The sequence below is a fragment of the Theropithecus gelada genome, chromosome 8 (genome assembly GCF_003255815.1).
Source record: "Theropithecus gelada isolate Dixy chromosome 8, Tgel_1.0, whole genome shotgun sequence".
NCBI classification, from domain to species: Eukaryota; Metazoa; Chordata; class Mammalia; order Primates; family Cercopithecidae; genus Theropithecus; species Theropithecus gelada.
The window spans coordinates 82,084,748-82,098,094 of record NC_037676.1 but is presented as its reverse complement, the minus strand read 5'-3'; the positions used below and the strand labels follow the sequence as shown (position 1 = coordinate 82,098,094).

Genomic DNA, 13,347 nt, shown 5'->3' with positions numbered 1-13,347 from the left:
TAAAATATATAGGGCTGGGCACGGTGGCTCACACCTGTAATCCCAACACTTTGGGAGGCTGAGGCGAGTGGATTGCTTGAGCTCAGGAGTTTGAAACCAGCTTGAGCAACATGCCAAAACTCCATCTCTACAAAAACACACCAAAAACTAGCTGGGTGTGGTGGCACATGTCTGCAGTCCCAGCTACTTGGAGGCTGAGATGGGAGGGTGGCTTGAGCCCAGCAGGCAGAGTTTGCAGTGAGCCAAGATCATAAGATCATGCCACTGCACTTCAGCCTCGATGACACAGCCAGACTCTGTCTCCAAAAAAAAAAGAAAAAGAAAAAAGTGTGTGTGTATGTGTATATATATACATACATATATGGCAGAATATAATTATTCTTATGGTTCTGTTTCAATAGTACATTACCTTGGAATATTAGTCCCTAGGTTTTGATGATATATTTGCTTTTACAACTCATCAGTATTTTTTCACTGCGTAGATCAGTACCTTTTGGGTGGTTTTGAGTACATTATAATATTGTAGTTTACTTTTTGTGATGTACTGAGTATTTGAGGGTACTGCAAGGTGAATATTTGCAGATACTTCATTTTTTAGTTTAAATATTAATAATATCCCCAGTTTCACAAGCTGATTATGAATGTAAGACTGACTGATAAACAGATCTGACTTTTTTTGGAGGGGGGGTGGGCAGGAGCGGTATTAAAACTTTCTGCAAAGTTTCTCCTAAGTTTCACCAAATAACAGAAAGCTGTGTCTGTTGGTCAGCATTACTGGTTTGTGGAAGTTGGGTCAGCATTACTGGTTTGTGGAAGTGGCTTTACCCTCTCATATTTGCTCAGTCATTTTTCCAAAATACTTTTAGGTTTCTAGTTAAAGTACTGTTGCCATGCCAGGCCCTTGAATTATGGCAGATATCTGAGGCCAGGACCAGGGACTGCCAAGGCTAGGCTGGGAATGGAACAATAGGAGAGCCAGACCCGGGAGCTGGCAGGACCGGGGAGTGCTTAGAAACTAGTGGTTAAAGATAGAGTCTAGGGAACAGTCGAGAGTCACGCAAATGTTAGAGGTGCCCTTGGCCTCATGAGTGGTCAGGAGGAGCTGGCTGCAAGGAGCCTTTGAAATGGTGCCGAGTTCTTCCTCTGCCAGAAAGCCTTTCTTCTGCGCTCACTGTGGCAAAGGCTACTCTCAGGTGTGCTGAGCAGGGGAGCAGTGTGGGGGGATGGCCATCGAGTTAACCTCTAGAGAGGGGATATATGTGGGCTGCACAGGATTCTGGGGACTGACCTAGGAGGGACAGCAGTACAAGTCCTCTTACTCCTGGTCCTGTGCTCCTTTTAATATACCACGCTGCTGCTGCCTCTGATCTGGAAAGCTTTTCTGATACAATGGCGGCTCCTCGTCGTCTTCCATCTCTAAGGAGATTAGTTAGTTACAAGGCAGGAAGTTGAATAGCGTCAGGCTTTAATCTCCTGGTTATTCTGAGGCTGTTTGATGTTAGCTCTTCCTTCAGACCAGGGCTTTGAAAGGGCTTATTTTTTTTCTGTGACAGAGAAATGACCAGGACACAGCCATATATTAAATTCCAAGGGCCCTCACATCTGTTTGCTTTGTGTATTCTATGTACAAATATACATGATTTTTAGAGAACGCTGCTTTCTTTTTTCTCTCTCTCTTTAATGCATCTGTTTCTTGCTCCTGTTCTCGCTTAGCTCATTTTTATTCCATTAGGTTGTAGCTGGGCTGATTCTCTGAGTGTGCCTTCTCAGCCTGTGGGGTGAATACAGGATTAAGAACACAGACAGAGCCTGACAGCCACGTTAATTGTTTACTTACTTACTATTTAACACATAATATCAGGCTTGTTTCTCTGTTTCCTAGCAGCTGGAGTGAGATATCCTCCTGCTCCACCGTGAAAGCTTCTGCTGCAGCCTAAGTTGACATATCCAGCCTGAATTTTAGATTCTTATAAAACAAGTTCAAATTTAATGTTTTGAAGAGCATTCAACTAGAGTAATAAAATACTATTTAGAACGCGTTTTTACAGGATCTCTTTTACTAAAAAGAGAACAAACTTCATAATTGCCATATCAACTATTCTTAAATGGCATATCAAAGAACTTCACAACACTGAAAACTTCATGTTTTGACTTGTTTTACAAATTCTATAATCAGTTTTATGTTACTTGTTTGTTTAGTAAGTGCTTGTTTTTAAACCATAATACAAAAGTAAAAGCCACTTCTGTTTCTATACACATTACATAAATGTCGATTGTAAGTATCATTGTGTCGTTAGTTCCTATGTGGAATACGGGTTACAGTACGTGGGCTGCAGCCATCACTAATCGAGATTTCCTTTACTAATAGGTATAATGATCTTTTTGTGAACAATCATACATTCCTGCATAATTAATTGAATCTTTGTGTTGTCCAAGAAGGACAAACTCAGCTTTAGGACCTTAGCTTGGCTGAGCAGAAATAGTACAATGTTTTACTCAGGGGCTTCCAAGTTTGAATGTGGTATCATTTTTTCAAGAGATAGTGGGCTTATAGTTCTGGGTTTGATCACCTCTGCCGTGTGATATTTTCCTTGGATTTACAGAGCACTCCAATCATTGTTCAATGGAAGACTCAAAAGAAGCCCTGTGACTCTGGGGCTCAAATCTGAATAAGACAGTTTCGAAGGAGAAGGAGGAGAAGTTAGATAAAAATGAGAATTCAGAGGTGGAGGAGTAAGGTGAGAGTCTGGGGCAACATGCCTGCCTGGTGTGTTCTAGAGAACCCAGCAAGTCCCATCACAAAAACCTCCAATTAAGCCTCAAAGCACAACAAATTTCCCTCTTATCCAGAGAGAATATTATATCTTTCTAAAGAGGCAGCATATGGGAGCTGCTGGGAAGGCTTTCCAGTGCAATTAAAAGGCAGATAGATCAGAGAACGCAGGGCTCCTGAAGCTGTCTGATCTCTTGCCTATGATTTGTCTCAAGTGCAATTGACAGCCCCAACTAGCAATTACAATGCAGAGACTGGTATAGCTGGAGACTGGTCCAACAGGGAGGGAAGGCTTGACCATTTACATGCAGTTAATTATTAAGGGCTGTCAGATGTCAGAATGGGAATTGGTAATATTGTGGTTAAACGCCCACCACATGTCTAATTTGAGTTGTGCCCACTACCTCCAGCACCAGTTCAAATTAAGTCTACATTAATGTCTGATGACTCACAGCTGTGCAGCATGCAACTCCGTGTACTCCAGGGGTGGGAGGGGGAATTTGCATACCAGTTAGTGCCAGATAGTGATTATGAAAGATGTGCATTTCTCTTTGTTGGAATAAGTACCATATAAGCCAAAGCAATAGTTACTGTTTTAAAACCATCTTCATGCTTAAGAAAATGTTGATCTGTACTTAGCTTCTTGGTGCAATGAATTTAGCTTAAGAAAGGCAATTCCAGGTGAAACAATTTTCATGTTGTCAATGGGTGCCAAATAGGCCCCAAAGAGATCAGAATATGGCCAAATGAGAATTGAAAGAAAACCTGTCTTTATAATAATTCTCTATTAAACTTGATGAGAGTTTATGTTTCGGGCTGCCAAAAATACTCTTTTTGTTTTTTTTGGATGACAATGATTTTGAATGTAGTGCTCCAAGTGGGCCCCTGGAGCTGTGGCCATGGTGCCCACCTGCCTAGCATTTGGTGAAGGGAGTTTTCTGGGGGTCTTCCACCATGCCAATGATCTCACAGCAGGGTTCTACCCATCCAGACAGGCAGAGAGCAGGTGTCACTCGGCTCAGAGGTGCACTCTGATGGTGGCCAGGGACTTCGGAAGCTTTGAGAGCGATGGCCGATTTCCAGCAATCCAGAGGGCTGTATGGGGAACCCCTCATGCAGAAATATTTTGGGGTCCTGGGCAAACATATGGTTTTGTGATATGTGGTAAGCAGAGGGGAATGGAAATTGGTGGTGGGAGCCAGGTGGGCATATTGGCATTCCATGCTCTTGGCCATTCCATGGGCTGGCTTGCAAGAAACTCCATGCTTAGAAGGAAGATGGTGTTAGGCACTATTTATTATGAAAAAACTAAGCACTTCTGAGAAGATGAAAACAGGAATCCTTTCTTTATAAAACAGATGGTATGGACTGTCCTTTAATCAGAAATCATACCATTTTGCCCTTTATAAACAAATCGATAGGAAATCATTTCAAAAACCAAGTCAAAGCTTAAAAAATCATATTCATTCTTGGCACTAGAGGTCTTTTGTTTTCTTTTACTTAGCTAAAAATAAAGATATATTTAATGACAGACAGATGAAGGAAAAATAGGACTTTGATAAGGCTTAAGCATTTTCAATGATGACCACAGAAGCATTTAGAAAACACAAGAGGATGTGAATGTGTCACACGTTTGGGTTTCATGCTAAACAGACAGGACGAGCTATGGAATGGAGATCTCACTTGGGGCCAAGAGACTATCTGTTTCCATTGAAGTTCCTAAAAAAACCCTTTATGGGGAGGTGGCCTCCAAGCGGGTACAGAGGGCCAAGTACAGGCCTCAGCCTGGTCACTCTGGTTAGTGTTCTCTTTCTGTCCTCCAAGTGGGTGATTAGAAAGCCCAAACATAATGATCTGTTATGGACAGAGATCACAGGGCCTGAGGTTTCCAGAAGCTGCTGCTGACATGGTCTTGACAAGAGCACCAGCTCAGGGGTCACTTGAGTTGGAGCTATGGGCTTGGCGCCATGAGAAAACTTCAGTACTGGGGACCGTTGGGCATCACACAGAGTGTGGGGTGGCTTTCTTTCATCAGGTGTTTTGTGTGAGCTAGACTACTGCTTCTCTCTGATCATCACTTATTTCAAGTAGAGTTATTTCCTGCTGGTACCCAGAGACTTGGTCATGACTATTGAAACCATAATGCTTCCTAAATAATAACCAGGCATACTGACTGTACAGTAATAATTCTGCCATTCGGGGCCCATCTGAAACCAACAAGTGTGCAGTATGCCTGCAACACTTATATGATAGGACACCTGTTTGCAAACTCATTTTTCTTTTTGGTCTATTCCTCCGATTTCCTGTTTTCAGAAACACCAAATAACCTGCCCTTCTGCTTTGTTAGCAACTTCTCTGTCTTTCAAAACTGTCAGTTTGATGAGTTGTTCTAGATTTAATACCACACTTCTTAAAGGGCCTGACTTCCTGGGTGGTAGATGCAGTATAAAGACTGGGATAGAAATTACATTTGTGTCCTAATGTCTACTGGGTCCTGTGAAAAATGGTACTCAGGAAAGGATAAATATTTGTCCCAAGATGATATAAGTTGATAAATTTTACTAAATTAGTAAAGGCAGCCTGCAAGAGCCATAGAACATACCAGTCAGTTTTGCTTTGGTGCTAGATATGGTCCCTTGCCTGGGAGTGAACTAGTTCCCCAGTCCTGAAGAATGAAGTCCACTGGGGTGCTGAGGGGATTGCATTCTCACTTGGGAGGGATGGAGGGAAGCTGCCAAGCTTGGCCCAGCCTTGCCATTTCATCCTTTACCAGTTGGCTGGCCTTGAGCAAGTTATTTAGCTCTTTAGAATCTCAGTAACTTGCTTTGCAAAGTCGGGGAAGTAAGAACACCCTCATAAGTTTGTTATGAGAAACCAGTGACACAGAACACATGGGCATTATCCCAGCACCAGACACATGGCAAGAACTTGACTGATGTGCCTTTCTTTCCTCTGTCTTTTCCTCATTACTTTATATTACAGTTATCTTGATGACAATATCTTTTCTTTTTAGTTATTATACAGAATTTTCATAACAGTTTCATGCAGATCATTATTTTCAATTATGTATTTCTTACTTTTTTAGCACTTACCAAAAGTGCCACCAATGTAGTTGTTATGTAACTGTTTTATGTTTGTCCTCTCCTTAGTATGTAGTAGCTCTTTGAGGACAGGGCCCTTGCCTGCCTAGTTCATTTTGGTATTCTTTGTGCCTCTTATTACCTGGCACAGAGGACACACTCAAAACCTTTGTTGAGTAAATAAATCAATTCTTTTTTTTTTTTATTTTTTGAGAAGGAGTCTCGCTCTATTGCCCAGGCTCGAGTGCAGTGGCACGATCTCGGCTCACTGCAAGCTCCGCCTCCCGGATTCACATCATTCTCCTGCCTCAGCCTCCCGAGTAGCTGGGACTACAGGCGCCCGCCACCATGCCCAGCTAATTTTTCTGCATTTTTAGTAGAGATAGGATTTCACTGTGTTATCCAGGATGGTCTCGATCTCCTGACCTCATGATCTGCCTGCCTCAGCCTCCCAAAGTGCTGGAATTACAGGCGTGACCCACCGCACCCAGCCTAAATAAATCAATTCTTACAAAAACCCAGACTCACATGGGGTAGGGGAGAGAGAATCCCGTTGGAAAGATGGATGCTTGATGGACAAAACAACAACAACAACAACAACAACAACAAAGAAAACCAAACAAACCTGTAGCTGTCCAACCTCTCAGGGCTTCTGATATTTGCTCTAATAACCAATAAACCTTGTTGCTTCTCAATTGCACTATGTTTTCTCTGGCATGGTCTTGTCCAATACCTAGGTACTTGAGCTGGGGGTCAGTTTGGATGAAAGGATATTAAGAACATATAGTGAAAAGTTCATTAAACTACAGGCCTTATAATTTCTGCTTGGAAAACCTTGGGACAAATTAACCATGTGCCTTAATTATCAGCCTCATCTGGGTCATGTCTGCTCTAGGCTTCAAGCCTGCTGAATTCTCTCTCATGTCAGGTTTTGTGTACATGACATTTCCTTTATCTTTATCCTTCATTGACACACACACCCTCCTCTGCCTGCCTAACTCCTGTTTATTCTTCAGAGCTCAGCCCAGGGGCGCCTCTCTGTACCACACAAATTTAGGTTAGGTCCAGGTTTAGGTGCTTCCGAATTGTGTATTTCACCCTTTATCTAAAATGTATCATGCTACATTGTAATTTCCTTACTTGTCTGTGTTCCTCTCCAAACCTTAAACCTCCAAAGAGCAAGACTAGGTTTATTTTGTGTGCTCAGGACCTGGAAGACTGCCTGGCATAAAATATTTGGTGCTCAAAAAATTTTGTCAACTGAAAGTATAAGGTAGAAGGAGAAAGTCTCATGTAAATTCATCTCCCTCATTGATAACCACTTTAATTTTTGGTAAGACAGATGAAATCAACAACATAAAGACAATATAACTGTGTGTGTCACATAGACAGTATAGCTATATGAGGATTAGGGAAAATATATTAAAATGATTAAAGACAACAGAGTTTCAATTTTGTTTGCAACGTAAGCCATTTATTTATCTTCCCCACTATGAATTGTTTTTTTGAAAATTAGATAAATGAAATTGGTCTGACCCCTCTGGAATTTTTTATTGTTTCTACACTGATTATTTGAATTGCATGTGTCTCCATCACTTTGGTTCATTTGCAAAAGGAAATGAGGCCCGCTGTCTTGGATACGTACGTTTTTCTCTGGTCTCCAGCACAGGTGAGCAGCACAGCCCTCATGCATCAGGTCTTAGATAGAGGGTTCTTTAGAAGCCTTTCAGTTGAGTGAAGTATGAGAACTTTCAGGGTTTCCAGGATCTAAGCAACGAGGAACAATTCCCCACTGTTTTCAGCAAGACAAACAGAAAAAAAAGAGGGGAGGGGAGAGAAAACCCTGGTCTCTGATAAATAACCTTTCCATATGAAGTGCACATCAGTCTGACACAAGTAATTAGCTGTCAGGTGCTGGGCTTTGCTGTCAGAGGCCAATTTTCAGATTAGTGTTAATTGCAGCCTTCCCCCCCGCCACCCCCAGCCTTCGAGGGCCTTTGCTCCCACCCCTCAGCCCTCAGCCCTCAGCAGGCTCCCTTCTCCAGCTTGCTGCCAGTGTGACTGTAGCTTAGAGTAATGGAGCTGGCAGGGTGGAATCAATTACTGGCCAGTGAAGATTTTCCCACAGGTCTGGGCTTGGGAAAGGAGTGCTATTCCTGCTGCCTAGACAGCTGGCCTGACTGTCCACTGGGAAAGGAGCCTACCCAAGGAGAGAGAGGGGCTTGCTAGTGATAAACCACTGACAGCCCATACATTATTGACAGGATTTGGCAGAGAGGGGCTTCTGCTACCTCTGCTTGTCCTGGTTCTCTTTGAGTTTTGTGCCTGCACTGACTACTGCTTTATCCCAACATCTTGCTGCCCACATGAAAGAACACATACAGAAAAACCCAGTTCCCATTTGTTTATGGGCCTTGGTCCCAGAGGAAAGAGAAAAGGAAGATAGGATGGGGTTATTACAGTTTAACAGCAATATTTGGAAATAAATTATTTGTGCAATTTTTCTTTTTCTTTTCTTTTTTTTTTTTTTGAGAGGGAGTCTCGCTCTGTCACCAGGCTGGAGTGTAGTGGTGCAATCTTGGCTCACTGCAACCTCCACCTCCCAGGTTCAAGTGATTCTCCTGCCTCAGCCTCCCGAGTAGCTGGGACTACGGGTGCCCGCCACCACGCCCTGCTAATTTTTGTGTTTTTAATGGAGATGGAGTTTCACTATGTTGTCCAGGATGGTCTCGATCTTTTGACCTCGTGACCCACCTGCCTCCGCCTCCCAAAGTGCTGGAATTACAGGCGTGAGCCACCGCGCTCGGCCCTTATGTACATTTTTTTTGTCATGATGAGAGTCGTGCTTTGTATCATTTTGGTTCAGTTGTAGTCATCCCATGTAATTCATGATGGAACCTGTGCTGGTGCCACCTGAGTTTTATGGTCACTTCCAAAGTTTTGAGACATTTTGAACTTTAGTCAGAGGATTCACATAGGATTGCACTTAAAAAATCCCCGGCCAGGCATGGAGGCTCATACCTGTAATCCCAGCATTTTGGGAGGCTGAGGCAGGATGACTGCTTGAGCTCAGGAGTTCAAGATCAGCCTGGGCAACAAGGCGAAACCCCATCTCTACAAAAAATACAAAAATTGCCGGACATGGCGATGCACACCTGTAGTCCCAGCTACTCAGGAGGCTGAGGTGGGAGGATTGTTTGAGCCCTCCCTTAAGCAGGAAGTTGAGTCTGCTGACAATGCACTCCAGCCTGAGTGACAGAGAAAGGCCTTGTCAAGAAAAAAAAAAAAAATCCCGCCCCTCTAGATTTTCTGCTTAGCGATAATAATAAAATCTACATGAAGATGTTTTGCTTTCAATTTTCCACTATCATTTATGTCTTTATCTGAAATTTTGTGCAAGAATAACCATTTGAATGCAGGCAAACTAAAACCCCACAGTGTTTTAGTAATACCACTGACTATTCAAGAGCAGAGAGTTCATATTAAAGTACCAAAATCCATTACAATAATATAAACATTTCAGAGAAACTTTAGTCTTTGAAGATGCATTTAACAGTTTAACTTTCCATACAATAGACATTAAAGTAAGACCAGAAAAGTACACTGAAAGAATGATATAAAAACTAATGCCACATTATAACAAATTAAAACAGTTATACAAGAAAATCTTTTCTTAATAACCTCTTAATTGATTTTCCTTTTATCATATATTGTTCTCTTTTAGGAAACTAACATTCAGGTTGAATTTTTTTTTCTTTCTCTGTTTTGTACATAAAATGTTATGGATCTAAGAGAAAGTTTAACTGTATAATTGGAACAGTCTTTGATTACAATTACTCAGTTCAAAATTAAATAAAAGTGGATAAATAAGCATGGGTCTGGAATGTTAAAAAAAAAAAAAAAAAAGTGGGCTGTTGCAATAAAACAGGTTCATATCCCTTGAGTGACAAGTTTCAGATGCTAGACCTAAAAGGTCTCTTGGAAACCTAACAACCAGGATGAGAAATGCAAGTTTGAGATTCACTTGGCCATACCTCCTGTAATCTAAGAGAAATGATCACGGAGAGTTCCCTTAGCTCTCCCTTGTAAAACGTGATTCCCCGCTCTTTGCCCTGGAGGAAGGCTGGAGGTTGGGGGGCATAGAGGGTGGAATTAGGAATCAAGAATGCTCCCACCTGTTCTGTGCAGAGGAGGGGAGGGCTTACAGGTGACTTCTTTCAAACCACACCTGTGACAATGTTAAATTATTCTAAATCCTGGAATGAGGTGTTTGTGACCAAAGTTCTGTTGTGCAATGTCCTGGTTAAACTCTATGGAATCTTGAATTCCTGGTGACTGACATTTAAAATGATGTCATTAGTGTCCTTGCTTTAAAAAAGTCCCTATTAAGGTATTCTGCTTTAGCCCAGCGTGGTGGCCCACACATGTAATCCCACACTCGCACTTTGGGAGGCCAAGGTATGAGAACCGCTTGAGGCCAGGAGTTCAAGACTAGCCTGAGCAACACAGTGAGACCTCATCTCTACTAAAAATTTTAAAAATTAGCTGAGTGTAGTTGTGCATGCTTGTAGTCCTAGCTGCTCAGGAGGCTGAGGTGGGAGAATCCCTTGAGGTCAGGAGTTTGAGGTTGCAGTGAGCTGTGATCATTTCCACTGCACTCCAGCCCGGGAGACAGAGAGAGGCCCTGTCTCAAAAAAACAAACAACAATGACAAAAATCAAAACCAAATTATTGTGGAATAGCAGTTCTGTGATGTGATTCACTAATCCAATTTCTGTTTTTAGAACATTTGCCAGCTTTGTTGCATGATTTTGTTGGCTGCAAAATATTATTTTCCTTATTTTGAAAAAAATAGAGATATACAGCGGGGCTCAGGACTGCTCTTCTGTGCCATTGTAGTGTCCTAACAAACCTATCAGACCATTTATTACATTCTAAGGTTCCCAGACACTCATCTGCTCCATCAGAGGTCCTGCCACCCACTGGGGCACAGTTTAGGATGGGTCAGGTCTGTCGAGTTACTCATAGGACAACTTTCTGTAAATTTCAAATGATGGAGTAATATTGGGGGACATCTCCATCCCCTTTCTTTCTGAGATCAAGAGCTGCCTCTTTCTTCCAGGACTGTTCTTCCATTAAGGAGGAAGGAGAAGTTATCAAATACTCCAGTCTTCTATTAAGATGACATGGTGCTGCACAGAGAGAGGCAAGAAAAAGTTGTTATTGAAAACACTGGGCAATTTTGATTATTGGGAAGCATTTTGAAGCAAAGTTTTTGGATTATATATTTACAGAGGTCATTTATACTTTGGTCATTCAACTCTATAATAAACATACCTATGTAGCAGGAGTATCGTTTTTTTTTTTTGAGACGGAGTCTCGCTCTGTTGCCCAGGCTGGAGTGCAGTGGCGCGATCTCGGCTCACTGCAAGCTCTGCCTCCTGCGTTCACACCATTCTCCTGCCTCAGCCTCCCGAGTAACTGGGACTACAGGTGCCCACCATCACACTCGGCTAATTTTGTTTTTGTATTTTTAGTAGAGATGGAGTTTACATTGCATTATCCAGGATGGTCTAGATCTCCTGACCTCGTGATCCGCCCACCTTGGCCTCCCAAAGTGCTGGGATTACAGGCTTGAGCCACTGCGCCCGGCCGCAGGAATATATTTTATGAACATTCAGTTAATGCTTTTGAATTCCCTTCTCTGCATCTCCCACCACCTGATAGTTTCCCACCCCTAAGAAGCCAAGTGAGAAGACAGATAGGGTGAGCCCTTAACAACGAGCTTGGCTGGGCGCAGTGGCTCATGCCTTTAATCCAGCACTTTGGGAGGCCAAGGCGGGCGGAGCACCTGAGGTCAGGAGTTCGAGACCAGCCTGGCCAACATGGCGAAACTCTGTTTCTATTAAAAATACAAAATAAATTAGCTGGGTGTGGTGGCAGGCACCTGTAATCCCAGCTACTCGGGAGTCTGAGGCACGAGAATCACTTGAACCCAGGAGGCAAGTGAGCCAAAATCAAGCCATTGCACTCCAGCCTGGTTGACAGAGTGAGAGTGCATCTCAAACAAACAAAAAACAGGCTTTAAAACCAAGAAGAAAGGGAGATTGTTGTAGGTTCTTTTGGCTCTTCATTAGTCCCTCGAGAGTGAGCTTGTCCCATCAGATTATAAAGACTGCCCCATAGTTTAAACTCCTGTCCAAAAGACTGAAGTGTTAAATTCAGAGAAAGGTTGCCTCTTTGAACCAGTGGATTTGGGGAGGAGAAGGAAAGAGGGAGAAAGGGGATAGGAAGAAGAGTGAAGATGGGTGTTCCCCTCCCTCTGTATGTTTCAGTCTGAAAGGGATAGGTAAGTTAGATAAAGTTGAGAACCACCAAGTTCTGGGGTCTCTTTTCCTGCCTCTCATCTGGGACTTGGAAACAATTCACTTTGCTGGGGCCCAGTACCACCATTAAGCATAGTTTAGTCAGTGGGGCAGTGTGGTTAGATGGAGAGAGGGTCCAGGGTGCACCTGGAGCTGCCCCGGGTGAGTCAGTGAGTCCCCAAGGGGCCTGCTGTGGGAGGGTGAGGGGGTCTTAGAGCAATGACCGTGTGAGACTGGGAAGCCAGGTGGAGAATGGGGCAGAAACCTGGGGGAGTCAGTGGCCAACAAAAGCCAAAGGGAGGCGGATTCAGCAGGGAAGAGTCCCTACACCCCGACTGGCTGCGAAAGAATAGACTGCAAGTTTATCAGCTGCAGGATATTAGCAACGGACACCAGCTGAATACTCAGGAACCACTCAAGCCAATGATTCCCCGGCGGACCTTGGAACAGCCACTGTGCAGCTGGTCTGGAGAACAGCCGGCCAGTCCTGAGGCCCAGTCACCCTGCCTCCACCAGGTCAGGGGGCTGCTCAGTACACAAGCCACCCTTCTGGGCAGGACAGAGGAGAAGGAAGAAGGGAGAGGCTAACCTAACGAACTGGTTAAGTGGTATTGCACTGAATTAAAGCTAAGACAGAGATTTAGTTATCATTTTCTCACTTCCTAGCCACTGGGGCCAAATCAAATCAAATACAGCGGAAACAATAAACACATTTTCTCTGCATGTCTGAGGAGCAGTGTGAGTGTCTGTGGTCCCTCTATCCCTGCAACGTTTTCTCAGAAACTTAAATCCTCTAAGCCTGGATCACACACATCTACGTGGATTGGCAAGGTGAGCAAGGCCTCCACTGCTCAGGCTTCTGTTTTCTTGTGTGTAAAATGACAGCAGGTGTTAAGATGTTCTCTCATGGTTTTTTTTGCCCACAAAATTCTATAAATAGGAAGAGGAAAACATGCTCCATGGTCCTGGGTGGGATGTGGTAGCGCTTTTCAAATCTTTCCACCAGTTTTCCAGTGGCAGGGAACACAAGAGATTGTGCCTTCCAGGGTTGTCGTGTATGTGATTTAAAGCATTCCCCTGCAGGCAGGAGATTCATGTATAGTTCTGTATTTTTTGAGATGGAGTCTTG

General features: G+C 43.3%; 1 long non-coding RNA gene across 1 annotated transcript in view; it reads left to right on the top strand.

Annotated features, from left to right (window-relative positions):
• The first annotated feature begins 1,024 nt into the window (after nucleotides 1–1,024).
• Nucleotides 1,025–13,347, top strand: part of LOC112630452 — a 97,235-nt gene continuing 84,912 nt past the window's right edge. Inside the window, exons 1-2 of the long non-coding RNA XR_003120872.1 lie at nucleotides 1,025–1,193; nucleotides 2,604–2,738. This is a non-coding gene — a long non-coding RNA (uncharacterized LOC112630452). The remainder of the gene's footprint in view (nucleotides 1,194–2,603; nucleotides 2,739–13,347) is intronic.